Raw genomic sequence first — 23,303 nt, 5'->3', positions numbered from 1 at the left:
CAAACGCAGCTGGTGCTCATATGGAGGGAAAGAGCGTCAGCTACTCCTAGAGGGCTTTTATTGATGCTCCTATGGAATGAGCAAGTTTAAAATAAAATCACATGGCTTAAACCTCACTAACTGATTATTTTATTTTCAAGTAATATGCTGTGAAAATCTGCTATGTCTAAAAAACTATTTCATAAAACTGAAACAATTCTCTCTTTTATTCTCTGGTATTTGAAATACTATTAAAACTGTAAATCCTTTAACATTCTACAATATGCAAATAGGCAAATATCAATTATATTCTCAAAAAATGTTTGCTCCCATGTTAAAGATTAATATATGGTAGCAAAATGGGTTACCACCCAGTTTTTAACTAATTTTTTGCTTTTGAAATTACATATAAAATTTGTGTTTTGAAGTATTTTCCTAAAATTCAGCATCTTTCTGATATAAATGGACTAGTTGAAAGGTAACTAGAATGAAATTTGATCTTTAAAACTCTAGCTTTGTGTAAGAATTGATAATATCAGGCAGTTGAAGGTTGGGTCTCTCCACATTATGATATTTATTAATTGTGAATAGCCAGATCTATTACAAAGTGCTGAATAATAAAAAGAAATTAAACAATATCAGCACTCTCTTACCCCACACGTCCAGTTTATATGCAAATAAACTCTCAAAGGTCAGAAACATGTTTATGATTTCGGATAACTGGTAAAACACTATCTCATTCAAGTTTTAACCTCATTTGAAATTGACTTAAAACTCTTCTCTTACGATCCTGCTCTGATCAGTGCCTTCTGGTCCCCTCAATGTCTCATTTGATTTCAAACCTATCTGAGGAATTGAATATTCTTTTCCATTTGTTCTCTTTAAGGTATCTGTGATAGTACTTTTTATACAGTGACCACTTGGTATAATTTATTATTCATTTCAGAAACAACTTGGGCCGGCCTCGTGGCTTAGCAGTTAAGTGTGCACGTGGCGCTACTGACAGCCTGAGTTCAGATCTCGGGCTCACACTGACGTACCGCTTCTCTGGCCATGCTGAGGCTGCATCCCACATATAGCACCTAGAAGTAGGTGCAACTATGACATACAACTATCTAATGGGCGTGTGGGGGAAATAAAAGGAGGAGGATTGGCAATAGATGTTAGCTCAGATCTGGTCTTCCTCAGCAAAGATAAAGAGGAGGATTAGCATGGATGTTAGCTCAGAGCTGATCTTCCTCACACACAAAAAAAGAAACATCTTTATTTAGGAACAAATCAAGGAAACAGATGTGAGGAATGTAGGGTCACCTAGTTGATGGTGCCTTATTTTTTTTAATGTTTTGTTTATTGCAGTAACATTGGTTTATAACATTGTATAAATATCAGGTGTACATCATTATACTTCTATTTCTGCATAGATTACATCATGTTCACCATAGTGGCTGCACCAGTTTGTACTCCCACCAGCAGTGTATGAGACTACCCTTCTCTCCACATCCTCTCCAACTCATGTTGTTTCCTGTCTTGTTAATTATAGCCATTCTGATGGGCATGAGGAGATATCTCATTGTAGTTTTAATTTGCATTTCCCTGATAGTTAATGATTTTGAACATCTTTTCATGTGTCTGTTGGCCATCTGTATATCTTCTTTGGAGAAATGTCTGTTCAGGTCTTTTGCCCATTTTTTAATTGGGTTGGTAGTTTTTTTGTTGTTGAGATGCATGAGTTCTTTATATATTTTGGAGATTAAGCCCTTATCACATGTATCATTTGCAAATATCTTCTCCCAATTGTTAGGTTGCCTTTTCATTTTGTTAATGGTTTCCTTTGTTGTGCAGAAGCTTTTTAGTTTGATGTAGTCCCATTTGTTTATTTTTTCTATTGTTTCTCTTGCCCGGTCAGACATGGTGCTTAAAAATATGTTGCTAAGTCCAATGTGGAAGAGTGTACTGCCTATGTTTTCTTCTAGAAGTTTCATAGTTTCAGGTCTTACATTCAAGTCTTTAATGCATTTGGAGTTAATTTTTGTGTATGGTGTACGGTAAGGATCTACTCTCATTTTTTTGCATGTGGCTATCCAGTTTTCCCAACACCATTTGTTGAAGAGACTTTCTTTTCTCCATTGTATGTTCTTGGCTCCTTTGTCAAAGATTAGCTGTCCATAGATGTGTGGGTTTATTTCCGGGCTTTCGATTCTATTCCATTGATCTATGTGTCTGTTTTTGTGCCAGTACCATGCTGTTTTGGTTACTATAGCTTTGTAGTATATTTTGAAATCAGGGAGTGTGATACCTCCACTTTTGCTCTTTTTTCTCAGGATTCCTCTAGCTATTCGGGGTCTTTTGTTTTTCCATATAAATTTTAGGATTCTTTGTTCTATTTCTGTGAAAATTGTTGTTGGAACTTTGATAAGGATTGCATTGAATCTATAGATTGCTTTAGGAAGTATGGACATCTTAACTATGCTAATTCTTCCAATCCAAGGGGACGGAATATCTTTCCATTTCTTTGTGTCTTCTTCAATTTCTTTCAGCAATGTTTTATAGTTTTCCGTGTACATCTCTTTCACCTCTTTGGTTAAGTTTATTCCTAGGTATTCTATTCTTTTTGTAGCAATTGTAAAAGGTATCCTATTCTTTTTGTTGCAATTGTAAATGGGGTTGTATTCCTTTTTTTTTTTTTTGAGGAGATCAGCCCTGTGCTAACATCTGCCAATCCTCCCCCTCCTTTTTTTTTTTGCTGAGGAAAACTGGCCCTAGGCTAACATCCATGCCCATCTTCCTCCAATTTATATGGGATGCCGCCACAGCATGGCTTTACAAGTGGTGCGTCGTTGCAAACCCGGGATGTGAACTGGCGCACTCCGGGCTGCCGCAGTGGAGTGCCTGCACTTAACCACTTGCGCCACCAGGCCAGCCATGGCGTTGTATTCTTAATTTCTCTTTCTGCTACTTCGTTGTTAGTGTATAGAAATGCAACTGATTATTATATGGTGATATTGTAACCTGCAACTTTATCATATTCGTTTATTACTTCTAAAAGTTTTCTGGTGGATTCCTTAGGATTTTCTATAAACAAAATCATGTCATCTGCAAGTAGTGACAGTTTCACTTCTTCCTTTCTAATTTGGATTCCTTTTATTTCTTTTTCTTGCCTGATTGCTCTGGCTAGGACTTTCAGTACTATGTTAAATAAGAGTGGTGACAGTGGGCATCCTTGTCTGGTTCTTGTTCTTAGAGGGATAGCTTTCAGTTTTTCACCATTGAGGATGATATTAGCTGTGGGTTTGTGAGATATAGTCTTTATTATGTTGAGGTACTTTGCTTCTATACCCATTTTATTCAGAGTTTTTATAATAAATAGATGCTGTATCTTGTCAAATGCTTTCTCTGCATCTATTGAGATGATCATGTGATTTTTAATCTTCATTTTATTAATTTGGTGTATCACGTTGATTGATTTGCAAATGTTAAACCATTCCTGCATACCTGGAATAAATCCCATTTGATCATGGTGTATAATCTTTTTAACGTATTGTTGTACGCGATTTGCTAGTATTTTGTTGAGGATTTTTGCATCGATGTTCATCAGTGATAATGGCCTGTAATTTTCTTTTTTTGTGTTGTCCTTGTCTCCTTTTGGTATCAGTGTAATGTCGGCTTCGTAGAATGAGTTAGGGAGCTTCCCACCCTCATCAAATTTTTAGAAGAGTTTGAGAAGGGTAAGTATTAAGTCTTCTTTGAATGTTTGGTGTAATTCACCAGGGAAGCCATCTGGTCCTGGACTTTTATTTTTGGGGAGGTTTTTGATTACTGCTTCGATATCCTTACTGGTGATAGGTCTATTCAAATTCTCTACTTCTTCTTGATCCAGTTTTGGAAGGTTGTATGATTCTAAGAATTTATCCATTTCTTCCAGATTGTCTAATTGGTTGGCATATAGCTTTTCATAGTATTCTCTTATAATCTTTGGCATTTCTGAGGTGTCTGTTGTAGTTTCTCCTCTTTCCTTTCTAATTTTACTTATTTGTGCCTTCTCTCCTTTTTTCTTGGTGAGTCTAGCTAAAGATTTGTCAATTTTGTTTATCTTTTCAAAGAACCAACTCTTGGTTTTATTAATGTTTTCTATTTTTTTTTAGTCTCTATTTCATTTATTTCTGCTCTGATTTTTATTATTTCCCTTCTTTTACTGATTTTGGACTGTGTTTGCTCTTCTTTTTCCAGTTCCTTTAGGTGCACTGTTAGATTGTTTTTTGGAATTTTTCTTGTTTGTTGAGATCGGCCTGTATTGCTATAAAAATCCCTCTCAGAACCGCTTTTGCTGTATACCATAAATTCTGGTATGTCGTATTTTCATTTTCATTTGTCTCCAGGTATTTTTTGATTTCTTCGTTGATCCAGTCGTTGTTCAGTAGCATTTTGTTTAATCTCCACGTATTTGTGGCGTTTCTGAGTTTCATCCTATCGTTGATTTCTAGTTTCGTACTGTTGTGGTCAGAAAAGATGCTTGGTATTATTTCAATCTTCTTAAATTTATGGAGACTTGTTTTGTGGCCTAATATGTGATCAATCCTGGAGAGTGTTCCATATGCTTTCGAAACGAATGTGTATTCTTCAGTTTTTGGATGGAATGTTCTGTATATAGCTACTAGGTCCATCTGTTCTAGTGTATCATTTAAGACCAATGTTTCCTTATTGATCTTCTGTTTGGATGATCTATCTGTTGGTGTAAGTGGAGTGTTAAAGTCTCCTACAATTATTGTGTTACTGTCTATTTCTCCTTTTATGTCTGTTAATAGTTGCTTTATATATTAAGGTGCACCTACATTGGGTGCATAAATATTTACAAGTGTTATTTCCTCTTGTTGGATGGTTCCCTTGATCATTATGTAATGCCCTTGTCTCTTTTTACAGTTTTTGTTTTAAAGTCTATTTTGTCTGATATGAGTACTGCTACTCCAGCTTTCTTTTCATTGCCATTTGCATGGAGTATCTTTTTCCATCCCTTCACTTTCAGTTTGTGAGTGTCTTTAGGTCTGAAGTGTGTCTCTTGTATGCAGCATATATATGGGTCTTGTTTTTTTATCCAGTCAGCCACCCTATGCTTTTTAATTGGAGCATTTAGTTCATTGACGTTTAAAGTAGCTATTGATAAGAATGTACTTACTGCCATTTTTTAACTTTTTTTCTCAGTGTTTTAGTAGTCCCTCACTGTGCCTTTCTTCTTCTATACAGAATTGATGGTCTCTTTAGTTTGACCACTGTCTGAAAGCTCTAATCTTTAACTCTCCTACTGCCTCCTTTTTTGTTTTTGATATCATAACCTACCACTTTTTTCTGCATTTTTATCCATTACCCTCTTATCATGGAAATACATAATTTTTCCTATTTGTTTTCTTCTCTTTTCCCCTTAAATCTATCCCTTTAACTTTTCATTTAGCACTGGTTTCTTGGTGATAAACTCCTTTAATTTTTACTTGTCTGGGAAATTTTTGATCTCTCCTTCCATTTTGAATGATAACCCTGCTGGGTAGGGGATTCTTGGCTGTAAGTTTTTTCCTTTTTAGCACTTTAAATATCATGTCGTTCTCTTCTAGCTTGTAAGGTTTCTGCTGAGAATTCAGCTGATAGCCTTATGGGGTTTCCTTTGTATGTAACTTGTCTTTCTCTTGCAGCTTTTAGAATTCCCTCTTTATCTTTAATTCTGGACATTTTGATTATGATGTGTCTTGATGTGAACCTCTTTGGGTTTATCTTCTTTGGAGCTCTCTGTGCTTCCTGTACTTGGATGTCTGTTTTGTCCCTTAAGTTAGGGAAGTTTTCATCTATTATTTCTTGAAATAGATTCTCTGCCCCATTTTCTCGCTCTTCTCCTTCTGAGACACATGTCACACAGATGTTAGTGTGCTTTATGTTATCCCAGAGGTTCCTTAGACTGTCCTCACTCTTCTTAACTCTTTTCTCTTTTACCTGTTCAGCTTGGGTAATGTCTTCTAGTCTTTCGTCCATCTCACAGATCCGTTCTTCTGTATCCTCTACTCTGCTTTTGAGTCCCTCTAGTGAATTTTTCATTTCCAGTATTGTATTCTTCATTTCTGATTGGTTCTTTTTATATCTTCCATTTCTTAGTTGACATTCTCACTGAGTTCATCTATTCTTCTCCCCAGATCAGTGAGCATCCTTAACACTCTTTGTTTGAACTCTCTGTCGGGTAGGTTGCTCATTTCTGTTTCACTTAGTTCCTTTTCTGGGGTTTAGTCCTGTTCCTTTAGTTGGAATGTGTTCCTCTGCCGCCTCATTTTGCCTCTTTCCCTGTGTTTGTGTCTACATATTAGGTAGGTCAGCTACATCTCCTGCTCTTGGATAGGTGACCTTATGTAAGTGATGCCTTAGGAGGCCTCTGGTGTGCTTCCCTCAGTTCTCAATGTTCCAGGGGTGACCACTATGTGGGCTAAACGTGTCCTTCTGTTGTGGCCTTTTTGCTCTCCCTGTAGGTGCCCAGGGAGGCCGAATTTTGCTCCTGGCCAGCTGTTGTAATGCTCAGCTGCTTGTAGTTGTTGTGGGCCCTTCAGTCTCTTTATCAGGTGTGGGGAGCCCCAGCACAGTTGGCTGCAAGCTCTAACACAACATTTGTGTTGCAGTATTTCTTTTAAGTGAGTAGGCCCCCAGCGTGGCAGGTTGTTAGGCTCAGGGCCTTACAATTGCTATAAGCCTCCAGCCTTTAGGTCTCTTGTCAGCTCTCTGAGGATTACAGCTGGGTGGGGCTGGCCTCAGGCATGGGAACACCCAAATGTTTCAGGCTTTGGAAGATGGGGCAAACCCCCTCTGTGGGTCTTTGAGAAGCACAAGTCTTCTGCAGCTGACAAGCCCTGCTGCCCACAGGTCCACACTCACTGTCAACACAGTCCTGCCCCATGTGCATGCCCAAGCCTCCCGAACAGTACCCAGTCTCTCCACGGCGGGAGCCCCACACAATCCACCACCGCCCCACACTCTCCACCTGCTCCTTGTGCACCCCCTGCCTCAATGAATTTGTCTCAGTTACCAGGCTACAGAGAATACAGTCACCAATCTATGCAGGCCCACAAGTTGCCTGAGGGCTTGTTGTTGGGTGGGGCCAGTCTCTAGGGTGGGCTGCCTGCCCTGGCTGAGCTGGATTACATTGGTTCTCTAGTGGGTGGGACAGACCCTGGGCTAGCAGACCTCAGGGAGAACTCCAATGGTTTCTATGTCAGCATGCCCACACCTGGCCACAACAATATTCGCCACAATGTCCCAGTCCCTGAAGAGGTCTCACCTCTCACTGAGATGCACACAAGGCCTATTAGGTAAGTCTCTTTTCACCAAAGCACTGTGCACCTTTCTTTCTGGTGATTTTAGATTGCTTTCTGAAACGGGTAAGTTTTTGTGGGGGCCCTTTAAGAGCCGGTTTCTAATTTGTTTGTGAACAGGCTTTTCTGAGTGTACCCCCCAATGTTTTAGTAACAGGCAAAGTCAGTTATTGTGCCACTCATCTCGATTGTGCTGGGTCCACAAAATGCCCACAGCGGGACTGCTTCCCGGCTCAGGGCCCCGCTCCTCCAGGGAGGGCTGACTCCTGGGTGTCAGTCACTTTGGGTGACTCCTGGGCAGCCGTGAGGTGCTGTGGCTTGTGAAGGTGGCATTTTTCCTCTCCAGAAGGGAGTTTCTTCCTCTTCTACCTCAGTTAGGATTGTCCATTGTTGCAGGAGTTCCTCTTATCCAGTTTTCAGTTCTATCTCAGTGGTAATTTTTCCACAAGTAGTTGTAAATTGGCCGTGTCTGCGGAAGGAGGTGATTTCAGAGTCTGCCTGTGCTGCCATCTTGAGTTCCTCCTCCTGATGGTGCTTCAGGGATTCCTCACGTGAGTCTTGGCATAGAAAAGTTTAAAGAGTAAAGCAGCATTGGTCAGATCAAAAGTGTTGGGTGAACATAATTCTGAAATAATAATGATAGAGACGTAAAAACAAGAAGCCACTTGAATTGTATTGGAAGGTATTAGAGACATCAAAGGACTGGGAAAAACCCCTTGTTTAATGTAAGTCCTTTCTAAACTCTAAGGCAAAAAGTAATATGAATTTAGATGGTAATTATAAACCACAAAACAACAATTCACAAGACAAGTAATCAACTAAAATAGAAACCAGAATAAGAAAAATAGAAGTTAAAGGAGAGATGGAGAGAGATGGTTGGAGTCAGAAAACATGGTTTAGTCATCCTTGAAGTCTCCCTCAGACTCTGATCATTCTTACTGCTCAGTAAACACTTTGAGCCCATCAACATGTGGAGGGGCAAAGTGAGAGGTGGTTGGAGGGGAGTCAATGCAAGGATATCCTTGTGGAGGCACTGACATTGAAAATTAATGACATTTTGCAAAGGTGTTTACCATAATATATCAGGGATTATTCTGGAAAGTTAAGGATTTTTCTGGAATGTACATTTTCATTTTATAGAAACTCCAACTAGCCCACAGAACGATTTAGACATTTCAGCTTTAGAAATAAAGAGAGGGGCCACCCCTGTGGCACAGCGGTTAAGTGCGCACGCTCCACTGTGGCAGCCCCAGGTTGACAGGTTTGGATCCTGTTGCACACCGACATACCGTTTATCAAACCATGCTATGGTAGCATCTCATATAAAGTAGAGGAAGATGGGCACAGATGTTAATCCAAGGCCAATCTTCCTCAGCAAAAAGAAGAAGATTGGCATCAGAAGTTAGCTCACGGCTGATCTTCCTCACAAAAAAAGAAAGAAAAGGAAATAATGGGAAACTTTCTGTCAGTTTTAAGAATGAAAACCAGTTAGCATCTGGAAAACAGTTGCAATTTGAGATGAGAATGTGGAGAAAGAATTAGATGTCACACGTTGTTTTTGTTTTTCTCTAGGGCAGTAAGGCTTGCAAGGGGAATGAAGTTCCATCTTTGCTCTATTGAGTTTGAGAAGGTGTAAAATACACTTGTGCTGGGCAACACTGTTGACCTGTGGAGAAAGACAAATGGTTCAAGCAGCTGATCTAAAGGAATAACAGAGCTCATAAAAGTTCTTGTCTTATAAAGGGTCCTTCTTCTTTATTGAACTTTAGTGGACATCCATTGACCTATATGTGCAAAGTATTTGTGGTAGGTATTGAAGGAAATACAAAGAATTATAAGGTTCCAAGCTCCTCCACATACGTGACATGGTTTGCAAGATATAACTGGATTCTGCCAAGGTATTTAGTATATGTTGTATTAGAGAACCTAAAAAAAATGGGAATGTTATCGAGAAATTGTAATTAAGGACAGCTTCTTAGGAGAGGTGGACTACATCGAGTCCTCAAAGGGACCACTTTTCGGCAGGTGGAAGGAAGAAAGAGTGAGGATTTCAGATGGCAGAAGAGAAGAAATGTACAGAAGTAGAAAGGAACATGGCATTTGTGCATGGGGGTGGGGAGGCCATGACAGGCACAGTCTTCCCGTGACTGAGAGGCAGCTCAGTTTCCTCCTCCAGGAGCCCAGCACTGCTTCCCACCTCCCGGCCTCTTTCACCTGCAGAACCCCCGCCTGAGCCAAGGCCTATCTTATCTGGATCACTGCCTAGTCTCCCAACAAGTCACTTTACTTCTAGTCTTAATTTCTTCTAATCTTTCCTCTACAATGCCTCCAGAGTTATCTTCTAGAATCAAAGTTTGTTTAAATGTGACATCTGCTTAGACTCTTTCAATAACTTCTCAGAGCATCCGAGAGAAAATTCAAACTCCTGAGCTGGACACGCAGGCTTTCTCTTGCTGTCCTCATCTTTAGCCTCATCACCCACTGTTTCCTACATGTTTGCTTTGTTCCAGCCTTAAAAATACCCCTGTTTTATGAAAGCTTTAGCATCCTTTATATCTGTCTTTTTATATGTGTTTCTTCTGCACTCCTACCCCCCACTTTAATCAACTTAATTCCTATTTCCTAATCTAAACTCATGTCAAATGTTCCTTTCACTTGGACACTTTTCCTGAGAGGTCTCCATCTAGAGACCCCTTTTGATGTCCCCATTCTGGGACCCTGTACTTGTCTACTTTACCATAACTGTTGTTTTATTCATGTCTCATAAACAGTGAGCTCCTTAAAGCTGAGACTATCCTTCTTCTTGATAAATAAATGGCCAGCAGTAGGATACATTGGAGCATATGAGGAAACCATTGGTGTAAAACTAATTGGGCCTGACCTAGATTTTTTTTTCCAAAAGGGGCCTGTAGCCTCTTTTCATCTATTGTACATCCACTTTAAGCAATTAACATGTCTAAAGACAAGAACAATGCCCTTAAGATGTAAATGCAACTTCCCCCACATTGGCATTTCCTTAATGAATAGCTTTCTCCCTGGGCTAGGATTTGATTGCTGTGCTCATCCTGTGACCACCCAACTCAAGACAACAGCCACGCCCATGGAGACAGCAGACCTGATACCCACTCTGTCCATCAATTGATGTGTTGACAGGTCAATGTCGTGGCTATTGTAAAAGGGATATTGCAATCACATGTGATACATGTTCTTTGATAGTATATAACCACTGTGTACACCACACTTCTTTGGAGTGCTCCATTTCTTCATGAAAGGACTGTCCTGGATTATATGGTCTTCAAAGTTTGGCTCATAATAAACTCACCCCAGTTTTGATTTATAGATTGGTTATGGGTTGTTTGCATCAACATTTCTTGGCGTAGTTGCAGCAGGATTTCAGAGAAACCCACCAGAGACAACCTGGAATCTACACTGCAATGACTCTTGGTACCGCAGGGGCTCTTTGAGCCCCACCTGGATCACTGCATTCTTCAGGTGACCCTGGTGAGTTCTCCTAAATCCCCGACCTCTTTATTTTAAGTTGATGGTCCAGGGGCTGGCCCTGTGGCTTAGCGGTTAAGTGCGTGCGCTCCACCACTGCCGGCCCGGGTTGGGATGCCGGGCGCGCACTGACGCACTGCTTCTCCAGCCACGCTGAGGCTGCATCCCACATACAGCTATTATAAGGACGTGCAACTATGACATACAACTATCTACTGGGGCTTTGGGGAAAAAAAGAAGGAGGATTGGCAATAGATGTTAGCTCAGAGCCAGTCTTCCTCAGCAAAAAGAGGAGGATTAGCATGGATGTTAGCTCAGGGCTGATCTTCCTCACAAAAAAAAAATAATAAAAAGAAAAAGTAAGTTGATGGTCCAGGAGTTTATTTGAGCTGTTTTAAGGTCTTGAGACTAGAGGCTTTGAAGGATACTGGTACATTTCCTAGGTAGGGAAAAACCTAGGGGGAATTTCCTAGGCCAAGGGACCTTAGGGGAAGCTTGGAGTAAATTGAGTTGGTTGTCCTTTTAATTTGGCTTTAAAATTGGAAAGAATTATGTTTATAATGTCTGAACAAAACTGCTTGATAAAGAAATGAGAGTCTGGACTTGTTCACCTATGAAGAAAAGTGACATGGCTCCTCCTGGCTGAAAAGGCGTTTTACAGGTGACAAAAAATTGTCAGTAGGAGTGTCAGAGGTGAACCTCACGATGTATAGCGGTCCTATAGGGTGTTCCATTATCATTCAAGTTAATTGATTATAGCTTCGTCCGGGGACTGGCACATGAGGGTTTGTCACCCGCACTCCGAACACCCACGATGATCCTAGGCTGCCAGCGGGAGACATGGAGACACGTAAGAGAGTGATTACGACATTCCTTTAGGGAATAACACTCAAAGCAGCACACTTGTGACCCACTACACAGTTCCTAGAAGTTGTTCAGACTTTCTAAAAAACAAACAAAAAAACAGAACTAAAAATGGGAAACCATGCTCGAAAAGCCTGCTGGCTTCCAGATGGACAACCCCCCACGGGGAGTCCCGCTGGTTTCAAGTATACTGCATACGGAAACAATACTTGCAAGTATTTAACTAAATGGAAAAGGTTAACTAAGGATGACTTAGGTCGTAAATGGCAAAAATTGGGAACGTTTGACTTCTGAAAACTACTGTATTTGCAGACACAGGTTGAAAAAGCCTGCAATAAAACCAAAACAAAAGAAGGTGACGCTTATTACGATTGGCATTTAGAGGCTTCAAAGAGTAATAATGATAAAATGACTTGCTTATAGGAGACTAACCATAAACTGACTGAGACCATTTCTGAATTAAAGAGAGAGAAGTCAGAAGCTGTCCACTCCCTCACCTCCTCTACCTCCTCCACTGCCGCCGCTTTCAGCACCTCAGAGTTCATCACCTTCTCCCTCAGCACTTGTGTATCCTTTACTTTCTGAGCTTCCGTACCCTGACCTATCCACTTTACATCCTCCTCCCTCAACTCCTCCTCCTCCTTCACCTCCTCCTCCTCCTCCTCCTCCCCCACCTTCTCCTCATCCTTCCCCTCCTCCTCCCTCATCTCCTCCTCCTCCCCCCCTCATCTCCTCCTCCTTCACCTCCTCCTCCTCCTTAAACCTCCCCTCCTCCTCCACCCCTAGAGAAAATAAGGAGTAACACTCAGGGAGAAGATACTGAAAGTCCTAATGTTATATTGGCTCCCTTTAAGGAGAAATTTGTTACTGGGTGAGGTGAGCCTGTTCTTGTGTATACTCCTTGGACTAGAAGTGAATTTAAGAATTTGACGAAGAACTTCCCAGACCCTTTGCAAGATTCTTTAGGGTTTTCTCAAGAATTTGATTTTATTGTTAGAACATATACACAGGATATTCAGATTTATATCAGCTTGTGCATTTGCTGGTGTCTGAGAACAAAACAAATGAATGGATAAAAGAGGCAGATTGGAGAGACCCCCTGGAGGATTTCCATAAGCATGAGCCTCATGACCTTAAAGAGTGTAGGGATATCGCTCAAAACTTACACAATGCCATGCCAGTAGTTTTTCCCAGGAAGATAGATTGGGCTAAAGTCCATCAATGTAAGCATAGACCTGAGAAATCTATCTTTGATTATTTTGAAAGGCTTGAGAAAACCTTCAAACAGCACTCTGGGATGGCTCCTGAATATTTTGAGGATCATTAAAATGATTCAATTTTCAGTTCAATTTCCTTAGAAGGATTAGATGAGGAATTAGCAAAGTTAGTTAACAGACAGGAACTGGATTGAACTATAATACACACTAGTGCTCTTGTCACTATTACAGATAAACTATCTAAAACCTTCCAGAAAAAAAAAAAAGGCCACTAAGGTTATGAGTATACAGCTACAACAGCTTCGTGGCCCAACAAACGTCATCCTTTTAAAATCTAACCAGAAACGAAATCATCGTTTCTGTTACTATTGCAAAAAGCCTGGTCGTTTCAAGCAAGACTGCCATAAACTCAAATGGGATTTAGGGGGTGAAGACAATATACAGGAATAGGGCTGCTCTGAAGATTACAAGAAGGCATTTCCCCTCCTCCTCACAAATGCCTTAGGGGAAATTGAGATAACTATTGGAGGGGAAACTTTAAAGGTCCTTGTAGATACCATGGCTACCTTATCTGTCCTCAACCCTACCCTTATTCATTGCCCTCTCTCTCGGAGTAAACAGACAGTTCAAATGTTAGGAGTTTCAAATTTTCCAATGCAGGTTTTTAAATCAGAACCAATAATTTTTCAGTTAAGAACCATCGCAGAAAAAAATGTGTTATTCCTGGTTAAATGTGCTCCAATTCATTTGAGTGGACGAGATCGTCTAGAAGCATACAACGTCCTTTTCACAAAAGGGTGAAATGTTTCTAGATTCAGAAAATTGGGATGCTGACCAGACTGTAATTGCTGAAAGGTTGATGATTGTGAAATCAAGGACTCAAATAGAAGAGAAAACTGATGACTTGTTATTACAAGTGCCTAGAGAATTATGGTCATCATCCTCTTCAAATATTGGGAAAATTAAATCAGCCACTCCTATTAAGGTGACATTGACAACCCTAAGCCTCTATCTAATATTCGGCAATATCCACTTAGACCAGAGGCATTAAATGGGATAAGCCCTATCATTCAGGAATTTCTTGAAAAGAGACTTATAATTCCTTGTAGTAGTCCCTGTAATACACCTATCTTGCCTGTAAAAAAGCCGAATGGGAAAGGCTGGAGATTTGTTCAAGATCCGAGACCTATAAAGAACATTGTGATTCCCCGACATCCTGTGGTTCCTAAACCACACACTTTGCTCTAGGCCATTCCAGCTAACAGCTGCTATTTCTCAGTCACTGATTTGGGCAGTGTCTTCTTCAGCATTCCCGTGGAAAAGAATAGTCAATATCTTTTTGCCTTCACGTGGGAAGATCGCCTGTATACATGGACAGTGATGCCACAGGGCTATACTGAGACGCCCACTTAATTTTCCCAGATACTCAAGGCTGACAGTGAACATAGAATTCCCTAATGACTCCACTTTAATTCAATATGTGGATGATTTCTCTTGCATTCAAACACTAAGTTGGATTCTCAGAAGGACACAATTTATCTGTTGCAACAGCTAGCATCTAAGGGGCATAAATTGTCCAAGGACAAATTACATTTTTGCCTGCCTGTTGTAAAATATCTAGGACACTTGATATCTAAGGATGGACTGTCGATTGATTCTGAAATGATTAAAGGACTCCTGGTTTTTTCTCTCCCTAAGACAAAGAAACTGTTAAGAGGATTCCTAAGACTAACTGGATATTGCAGGAACTGGGTACCTAACTTTTCACTTATTGCCCAGCCCTTATATACATTACTAAAGTCTGACCAGCCTGATTTAATTGTATGGACACCAGAAGGAGAGAAGGCAGCAACTACCTTAAAGTCTCTTTTGGCCCAAACACCAGACTTAGGACATCCTAATTACAGCTTGCCATTTTTCCTCTTCATACATGAAGATAAAGGAAATCCCTTAGGTATCTTAACTCAAAAACATGAAGGTCGACATCAACCTATAGGTTATTATAATCAGTAGTTAGACTCAGTGGCAAAAGGGTTTCCGCCTTGTATGAGAGCCATTTCAGTAGCAGCGTTCTTATGCAAGACCACTGAAGAAATATTGATGGGGTCTCCTTTGACTATCTATGTTCCTCACTCAGTCAAATCTCTCTTAAATACTCATCACACTCAGCATTACTCTGTCAGCCGACTAGCCTCCTATGAAGTTCTGTTGCTCTCTGCTCCTAATATTACCTTAGCCCTGTGTAATAATCTTACCCCTGCAACTTAACTTCTAGCATCACAAGAAGATGCCCACGACTACATTTATTAACCAATTACCTACTTACTCCTAAGAATGATTTGCAAGAAGCTCCCATTGATAATGCTGATCTAATTTGGTTTACAGATGGATCTTACTCAAAGGATGAACAAGGGTGTTATCAAGCTGGATATGCAGTAACGTCCTCAGTAGACGTAATCGAGAGTTCTTATTTACCAGAGATAAAGTCAGCACAGCAAGCCGAGTTAATTGCTTTAACTTGAGCTTGTCAATTGGCAAGAGACCAGGTAGCAAATATCGACACTGACAGTCGTTATCCTTTCAGAGCAGCACATGACTTTGGAATGTTGTGGAAACAACGAGGGTTTTTAACCTCTTCAGATCAGCCTATAAAGAAGGGGAAACAGGTTGCAGAATTATTAAATTCCATACAGCTCCCGAGACAACTAGCAATTATTAAAATGCTAGGGCATTCAAAATCTGATACTTTGGAAGCTAAAGGAGACCAGCTTGCTGATGCAGCTGCTAAACAAGCAGCCTTGAAGTCTTGCCCTACCCAGCCTCGAGAATGCCTGCTGCTTCCTATTAACTCTGCTAACCCAGTAAAAGACTTCCTTCTACAGGCCCAAGAAGTGGCCATAGAAGAAGAAAAACACATATGGCAGTCAAAAGGGGGAATTTTTGACACCCCATCACAGATGTGGTTTGGGCCCAATAGGAAACCCATGGTACTTGTTGGAACACAATTGCCCCTGCTCCAGCATATACACCAACTAACCCACTGGGCACCTGAAAAGGTGATTTTATGGGGAAAACAATACTTTTGGAAACTTTTTCCCACAGTGGCCCATAAAACTTATACTCGTTGTGTTATATGCTCAAAGTATAATCTAGGGAAACCACTTCATGGGTCACAAGGCCACTTTCCCCTTCCTAAGGGACCCTTTGAGGAATGGCAATTGAACTTTGTCTAAATGCCACCATCTCAAGGATATAAATATATATTGGTAATTATCTGTATGTTCTCACATTTGGTTGAGGCCCTTCCTTGCAGAAGAACAACGGCTCTAACAGTAGGTAAATTACTATTAAAGAGAATAATTCCTGCTTAGGGAATTCCTACCGAGTTACATAATGACCGGGGAACTCATTTCACTGGACAAATAATTAAATCTATTTGTAATATTAGGCCAATAATGCAGCATTTCCACTGCGCTTACCACCCCCAATCCTCAGGATCGGTGGAAAGAACTAACAGCTCGATCAAAATTCAGTTGGCAAAGCTTTCAGAAACATTTAATCTCTCACGGCCAAAAGCTCTTCCATAGTGCTCCTCAGTCTTAGATCTACATCCTTTGGTAATCATCGACTGTCTCCTTTCGAAATAATAACTGGACGACCTATGCAATTAGATGAAGAAATGTAGGAACCAACTTTACTTAAAGGAGATATTTTACATTATTGTCAAGGTCTCATTGAGGTTCTTATGAGAAATTGGTAGCTAATTCTTTTCGCAGTAAGCTCCCAGGAGACGAAGACCTTAAGGATCATGGATTACAACCTGGAGATTTTGTTTATTGGAAAAGACACCTGATAAAGGACTCTTTGCAGCCCCGTTGGAAAGGACCATATCAGGTGCTTTTAACCAATCCATGTGCTGCAAAATTAAAAGGCGTAAACTCATGAATTCACACTTCTCATTTAAAAAAGGCTTCTCCACCTGAATGGACTTCAACTCCAGTCTCTGACACCCAACTTCGACAGACCAAGACGAATATCTCCAAATCAGGATGAGAAGAAGAAGACATCTGTTGTAGACAGCTGTCCTGAGACTCTGGACCAGGCCTGTATTTCTAACCTTATATCTCTTCATTTAAACACTTGTAGTGTTTAAGATTTATGTAATTGCTAAAATAATCAATTTCTAGATAGCCTTACCATTTTCCTACACCAATGCTTTACCCTTCAACTTTATAAGATAGATTAGAACCTAATTACAAAACCATTTGTTGATGACAAAAAAATAAAGGCCATTTAAGTTTTCCCTAATACAATGTTTGTTTTTCCAATCTACATCTGAATGGACCTCTGATGGCAATGCTTTTCTGCAATGGGCACATTCCTTTGTTACACATAAAAATCAGTCTACTTGTTGGCTATGTGGCCAACTTCCACTTTCTAAGACCCTTGGTGGGTCTTTCCCTTTCGAGGCACAGATTGGAAAGCTCTAAAGCAATTTATTGTGATACAGAGATCTAGTTCTAATGTTCACAGTTCTTCTGATATTACTAATTATGATCCTGAAACATGGTTAATAGCCCATACTATTAGTAATACAGGACACTGTTATTCTTTTCTATTACTCAAACCATCCAATTATCCCAACAAATTGCAGATAAACAAAAGAAAACAGACATTACAGTAAAAACCATGGAAGGTTTCACACAAATTTGAGATGGATATGTTTGGCTTGCTCCTAGCCATGGATCTTTAAACATACCAGCACCTTTATGTTGGGAACAGAGAAATCATTCCAAACAAAATCTACCAAATTACACTCTAAAGATGGGCTGGATACCCACCGAGTCATGTCAGAATATTATTATACGTAAAAAAGTGATTGGTTTGGAACAGACTTGTCTCAAAGACCAAGCGTCTATTGCATGGCTCCTAATAGAACTCACTGGTTATGTGGAACAAACCTCTGGCCTTGGCTGCCACCAGGATGGCTAGGGCGCTGCACTCTGGGTTTCTCTTGCATACAGGGAAAGCTTCGTCCAGAGCTAACATCTGTGGCCAATCTGCCTCTCCTTAAGGCCAGATGGGTTCATTCAATGTTACACTTGTATGACCACCTAGTAGCTATATTTGCTCCTTCCTTGGGGCTGGAAGATGTCATATCACATATACAGTCTCTGACAAAATTTACTCAACAAGCCCTTAACGATAGTCAGGAAAAAATAGCTTTCTTAAATACTGAAATGTCTTTAATGAGAAAATCTGTCCTTCAAAATAGAATGGTCTTAGATATTCTTACAGCAACCGAAGGTAGTACATGTGGGATCATTGAAACTGAATGCTGTGTGTTTATACCTGATGAGTCTTCCAATGTGTCACCTCTACTAAAGCACATGGAAAAACAGGTGAATGCCTTAAGTGATCCTACACCCAGCCTTGATTTGTTTGGTTGGCTCCCTTCTGGTATTGGTTCCCTTTTTCGATCTGGATTGCAATTCATATTTCTATTACTTCTTGGAATTCTTGTACAAATCATTATATTAACACTGTTGTTTTCTTTACCTAGTGTTGTAAGACTGGCATGCAAACTAGAGTAATGGTGGCTCGGTGACTTGAGATGGTCGATCAATCTTATAAACCTGGACAAATTTCCTTTTCTGTTAAGAACTATGCCTAAAAACTCATTTTAAACTAATCTTTTGAAAAATGTTTAATTATTATCATTGTTACCGTACTTGTCCTATAATTGTGCACAATGTAGCATAAGGGGCTATATATATTTTAAAAAAAGCGCATATACAATGTTTGTGCAACAACCTAAAATTAATCCAAAACCCATGAAATGCTTCCTCTGTTTATATATATATACCTCTTTGCTTGTCCAAAATATCTGACTAATTCCACCCAATGTGAAGAACTGGGCAAATAGATGAGATAAAAACCTGGCACCGAGGGACGTGATAGACCCAGGGCATGCAGCAACCACCCTGACTCTGAGGGACAATATTTTGATCATCAATGCTTTCTATCAAAAGATTATACATCAAAAGGGGGAAAATGATAAATAAATGGTAAGCAATAGGATATATTGGAGCACATGAGGAAGCCATTTGGTGTAAAACTAGTTGGGCTTGACCTAGATTTTTTTTTCCAAAAGGGGCCTGTAGCCTCTGTTCATCCATTATATATCTATTTTAAGCAATTAACATGTCCCAAAGACAAGAACAATACCCTTAATTTGTAAATGCAACTTCCCCCACATTGGCATTTCCTTAAGGATAAGCATTTCTCCCTAAGCTAGGATTTGATTGCTGTGCCCATCCTGTGACCACCCAACTCAAGACAACAGCCATACCCATGGAAACAACAGAGCTGATACCCACCATGTCCAACAATTGACCTGCTGACAGGTCAATGTCATGGCTATTGTAAAAAGGACATTGCAATCACATGTGGTACACGCTCTTTGATGGTATATAACCACTCTCTACACCCCACTTCTTTTTTTTTAATAATTTTATTTATTTATTTATTTTTTCCCCCAAAACCACAATAGATAGTTGCATGTCATAGCTGCACATCCTTCCAGTTGCTGCATGTGGGACGCGGCCTCAGCATGGCCAGAGAAGCGGTGCATCAGTGCATGCCCAGGATCCAAACCTGAGCCACCAGCAGCAGGGCATGCACACTTAACCGCTAAGTCATGGGGCTGACCTTGTACACCTCACTTCGTTGGAGTGCTCCATTTCTTCGTGAAAGGACTCTCCCGGGCTATATGGTCCTCAAAGGTTGATTCATAATAAACTCACTCCAATTTTGATTTATAGATTGGTTATGGATTATTTGGGTTGACATTCTATTTGTCTCTCCAGTATCTAAACACAGTACTTGACACCTTTGGTGCACTCAGAAAATGTTTGATGAGTGAATAAGTATGTGGGAGACCACACTGACTGGAGCAGAAGGGGCTTTTCGGGGAGTGGTAGAAAATTTGTTGACATTCCAACTATAGAAGTTGAAGCTCTGGGTTTTGGACCAGTTTGTCTGGGCACCAATTCCAGTGATTCTACTTTTAACTGGGGAATCTGTGTAAATTATTTACTCTCTGAGCCTTAGTTTCCACATCTATAAAATGGGGCTACTGAGAACTCCTGTCTCATAGGGTTTTAGTGAGATTTAAATGCATTAATTAATGTAAAGTGCCTAAAAGAGCTCCTGGCACATAATAGGCACTAAAATGTTAGCTGTTATGTTATCACTATTGCTCTTATTTCTGAGCAATACTCTGGTTTTGAAAAGATGCTTTCATAATATAGTTGATCCTCATTATTTGTGGAGTCCGTGGTTGCACACTTGCTCACTAGCTAAAATGTACTGGCAGCTCCCAAATCAACACTCTCAGGACTTTGATGTCCATTTGCAGATATGCACAAAATGGTGAGAAATTTGATTCACTCAACGTGCATGTTCCCAACTGAGGGGGAACCAGGTGATGCTCTGCCCTCTTGTTTCAGCCCATACTGTAAACAAGTGTCATTCTTGCAGTCTATTTAGTGCCCTATTTCTTATCTTTTTGTGTCTTGTGTTGGTGACTTTGCTGTTTAATATGTCCCCCATGTGTAGTACTGCAATGCTGCCTGGTGTTCCTCAGGGCAAGAGGCTGTGATGTGCCTTTACAGAGAAAGTATGTGTGTTCGACAAGCTTCTTTCAGACACGAGTTACAGTGCTGTTGGTGTGAGTTCAATGTTAATATATCAACAATATATATTAAATAAGGTGACTTTAAAGAGAAACACAGAGAACAAGGTTATGTATTGATCAGTTGAAGAAAATGTGACTAAGGCTTGCAGGAACATAACACTGCATTTCCCATAGGAGCAGTGGGTCATATTCACTGATTCAGTGTTCACAGTGACTTTATAGAATGTCATACTGTGCATAATTAGAACTGTCTGTATCTTATGTAATCCTCACATACTCCTTTATAGTAGGTAGGGTAGGGAACAGGGTGTCCATATTTTGCTATTAAAGTAAGGCTATTACAGACCTTATGAACCAAGTAGAGAATTTAAAATGTCTTGTGCTCAGCATAAGAGCCATGGTTTTTTTTTTGGTGAGGAAGATCAGCCCTAAACTAACATCTATGGCCAATCCTCCTCTTTTTGCTGAGGAAGACTGGCCCTGGGCTAACATCTGTGCCTATCTTCCTCCATTTTATATGGGATGCTGCCAGAGCATGGCCTGACAAGCGGTGCATCGGTGCGGGCCTGGGATCCAAACCTGGGCTACCAGCAGCAGAGCATGAACACTTAACTGGTATGCCACGGGGCAGGCCCCTAGCCATGAGTTTTTGAGCAAGGAATATGTATGATGAACTGATGTTTAAGGAACAATTACCTGGCAAGAGAATGTGGTATTGAGAGGAAGAGGGAGAACTGAGCCGGAAATGAGGGCCAGCTGTGAAACTCTCCAAGTATTCTCATTGCTAGGTGAGGAGATTCAGAGATAAGGTGTTGATGTGATAAAGGAAAAGTAGCAGCCAAAGGATGAAATAATGGGTTTTGTAATCATATATAGGGTATAAATCAGGCTGTGGTTCTCAAAGTGGGCTCCCTGAACCAGCAGCATCAGCAGCACCTGGGAACTGGGTTAGAAATACAAATTCTCTGGTGCTGCTGCAGAGCTGCTGAACTGGAAACTCTGAGGTGGGGCCTGGCAATCTGGGTTTCAACAAGGCCCCCAGGTGCTTCTGGTGCTTCTGGTGCCCAGCAAGTTTAAGAACCAATGAATTAGAAAAATGATTCCAACACGCCACCATGTCCAGGTAAGCTGCAAGGCAGGGAGGTGGCATTTGTTTGGAGGATAAGATGCATTTTAAATTTTAGGAAAAAGTAGTTCAGCATCTGTTTCATCGTAAGGTTTCCAGAGATGCCATTTTAGATATCTACCTGTGAAGCTCTTTTGTCCACAATATGTTCTCCTTTAGAGAGCCCTTGGTAAGTTATTTACCACTTACCACATGTTCTGAGAATCCCTTCTTTCTTGAAATCCCCTTTCATACTTGAATACATACTTTAATTTTGTGCACAATCTCATCTCTTTAAAATCTGGATTTCTCTTCCTATAGGATCATGTATGGCACATGCAACCATACTGTCAATTTGGAATGCCATTGGTTTGTTCCAAAACCTTAGAAAGTTTTCGAAATTAGAACCTGATGAATAGAGAATGTATAAGCTTTTGTGTAGGACTCATATTTTTCATATGTCTAGAGATATTCCCAACTTGCCAGTAATGTGGCCTTAGATTTAGCAGAACTTGAAAATCTGAATATAGTAGAAAATGACTTATATATCTCATATTAACATTTACAAAATAAATGATCAGAATGTTAACTTACCAATAAGCACTTTCCATATTCTAGGCTCTGAAAGTATCTTGCTTACATAATAACCATGATACAGTTTCAAAGATGAGCCAATTAACTTTTGAGCAAAAGCTTGACTTGAGTGTGTCTTGGCTTCCTTTTTGACAGTCGTAACCTTAATGTTACATTAACTTTTTTCTTTTTCTGGGAATCAGATGATCTTGTATTTGGTGAACATTTTAATATTCAATGGCCACATGTGTTTTGTGATATGCACGTCTTCAAACAATCTATAAGAACTAACCATTACCACCCACATATAAGATTATACAGGAATGGAAGAATTTTGGCTGACTTGTATTTAATTGTTCAGCCAAAGCAGATGGAAGACTCTACCACTTACAATGATTTAAGGGTTTGAAGCAGTATTTTTAAATACAAATAATCTCAAAATTGATAATATATGAAATATATTACTTACTGTGTCAACTAACCAAAACAGTTAAATTTGCTATCTTTCCTCCATTTTTTAAGGATGCACTCATTATATAGATTCTGTACAAAATTGCAAAGATCACTTTTTTCATTTTCAAAATTTACTTATTTTAATTTTTAATAGTGATAACCTTAGTGTTGGGTAAATTGCTGAACAATTACTGGAAATGCTGAGAGTCTTTTGGAAAAGTGTAAAAGTCTAAATATAATGAAAAGTACATTTCTCCAATGTCAAGTCCTTTGAGTTTCTGTTTACTTGTACTCTGAAGAGATGGAAGATTAAGTACCAGCACAGGACACAAGGGAACAGGCTGCCAACTTGAGGGCTTCCCACGGACCACAGAGTGCCTGGCAGAATCTTGGAGATTAAATCTGGGCTTTGTCCATTGGTGGGCTCTGAGAGGAGGATTTTGCTTAAATGACCAGAGAATAGACAACCTTTTTTCTTGATAATAAGTAATATTTATGACGTAAATTTCTTTATAAATCTCTGAATAAAATTAAAAAATGTAACCCGTATAGAAATCAACTCTTACTGACAAGCCCCACAG

This window comes from Diceros bicornis, assembly GCF_020826845.1.
Source record: "Diceros bicornis minor isolate mBicDic1 chromosome 30 unlocalized genomic scaffold, mDicBic1.mat.cur SUPER_30_unloc_2, whole genome shotgun sequence".
NCBI lineage: Eukaryota > Metazoa > Chordata > Mammalia > Perissodactyla > Rhinocerotidae > Diceros > Diceros bicornis.
The sequence above is the reverse complement of the archived record's forward strand: the minus strand, read 5'-3'. Positions refer to the sequence as shown.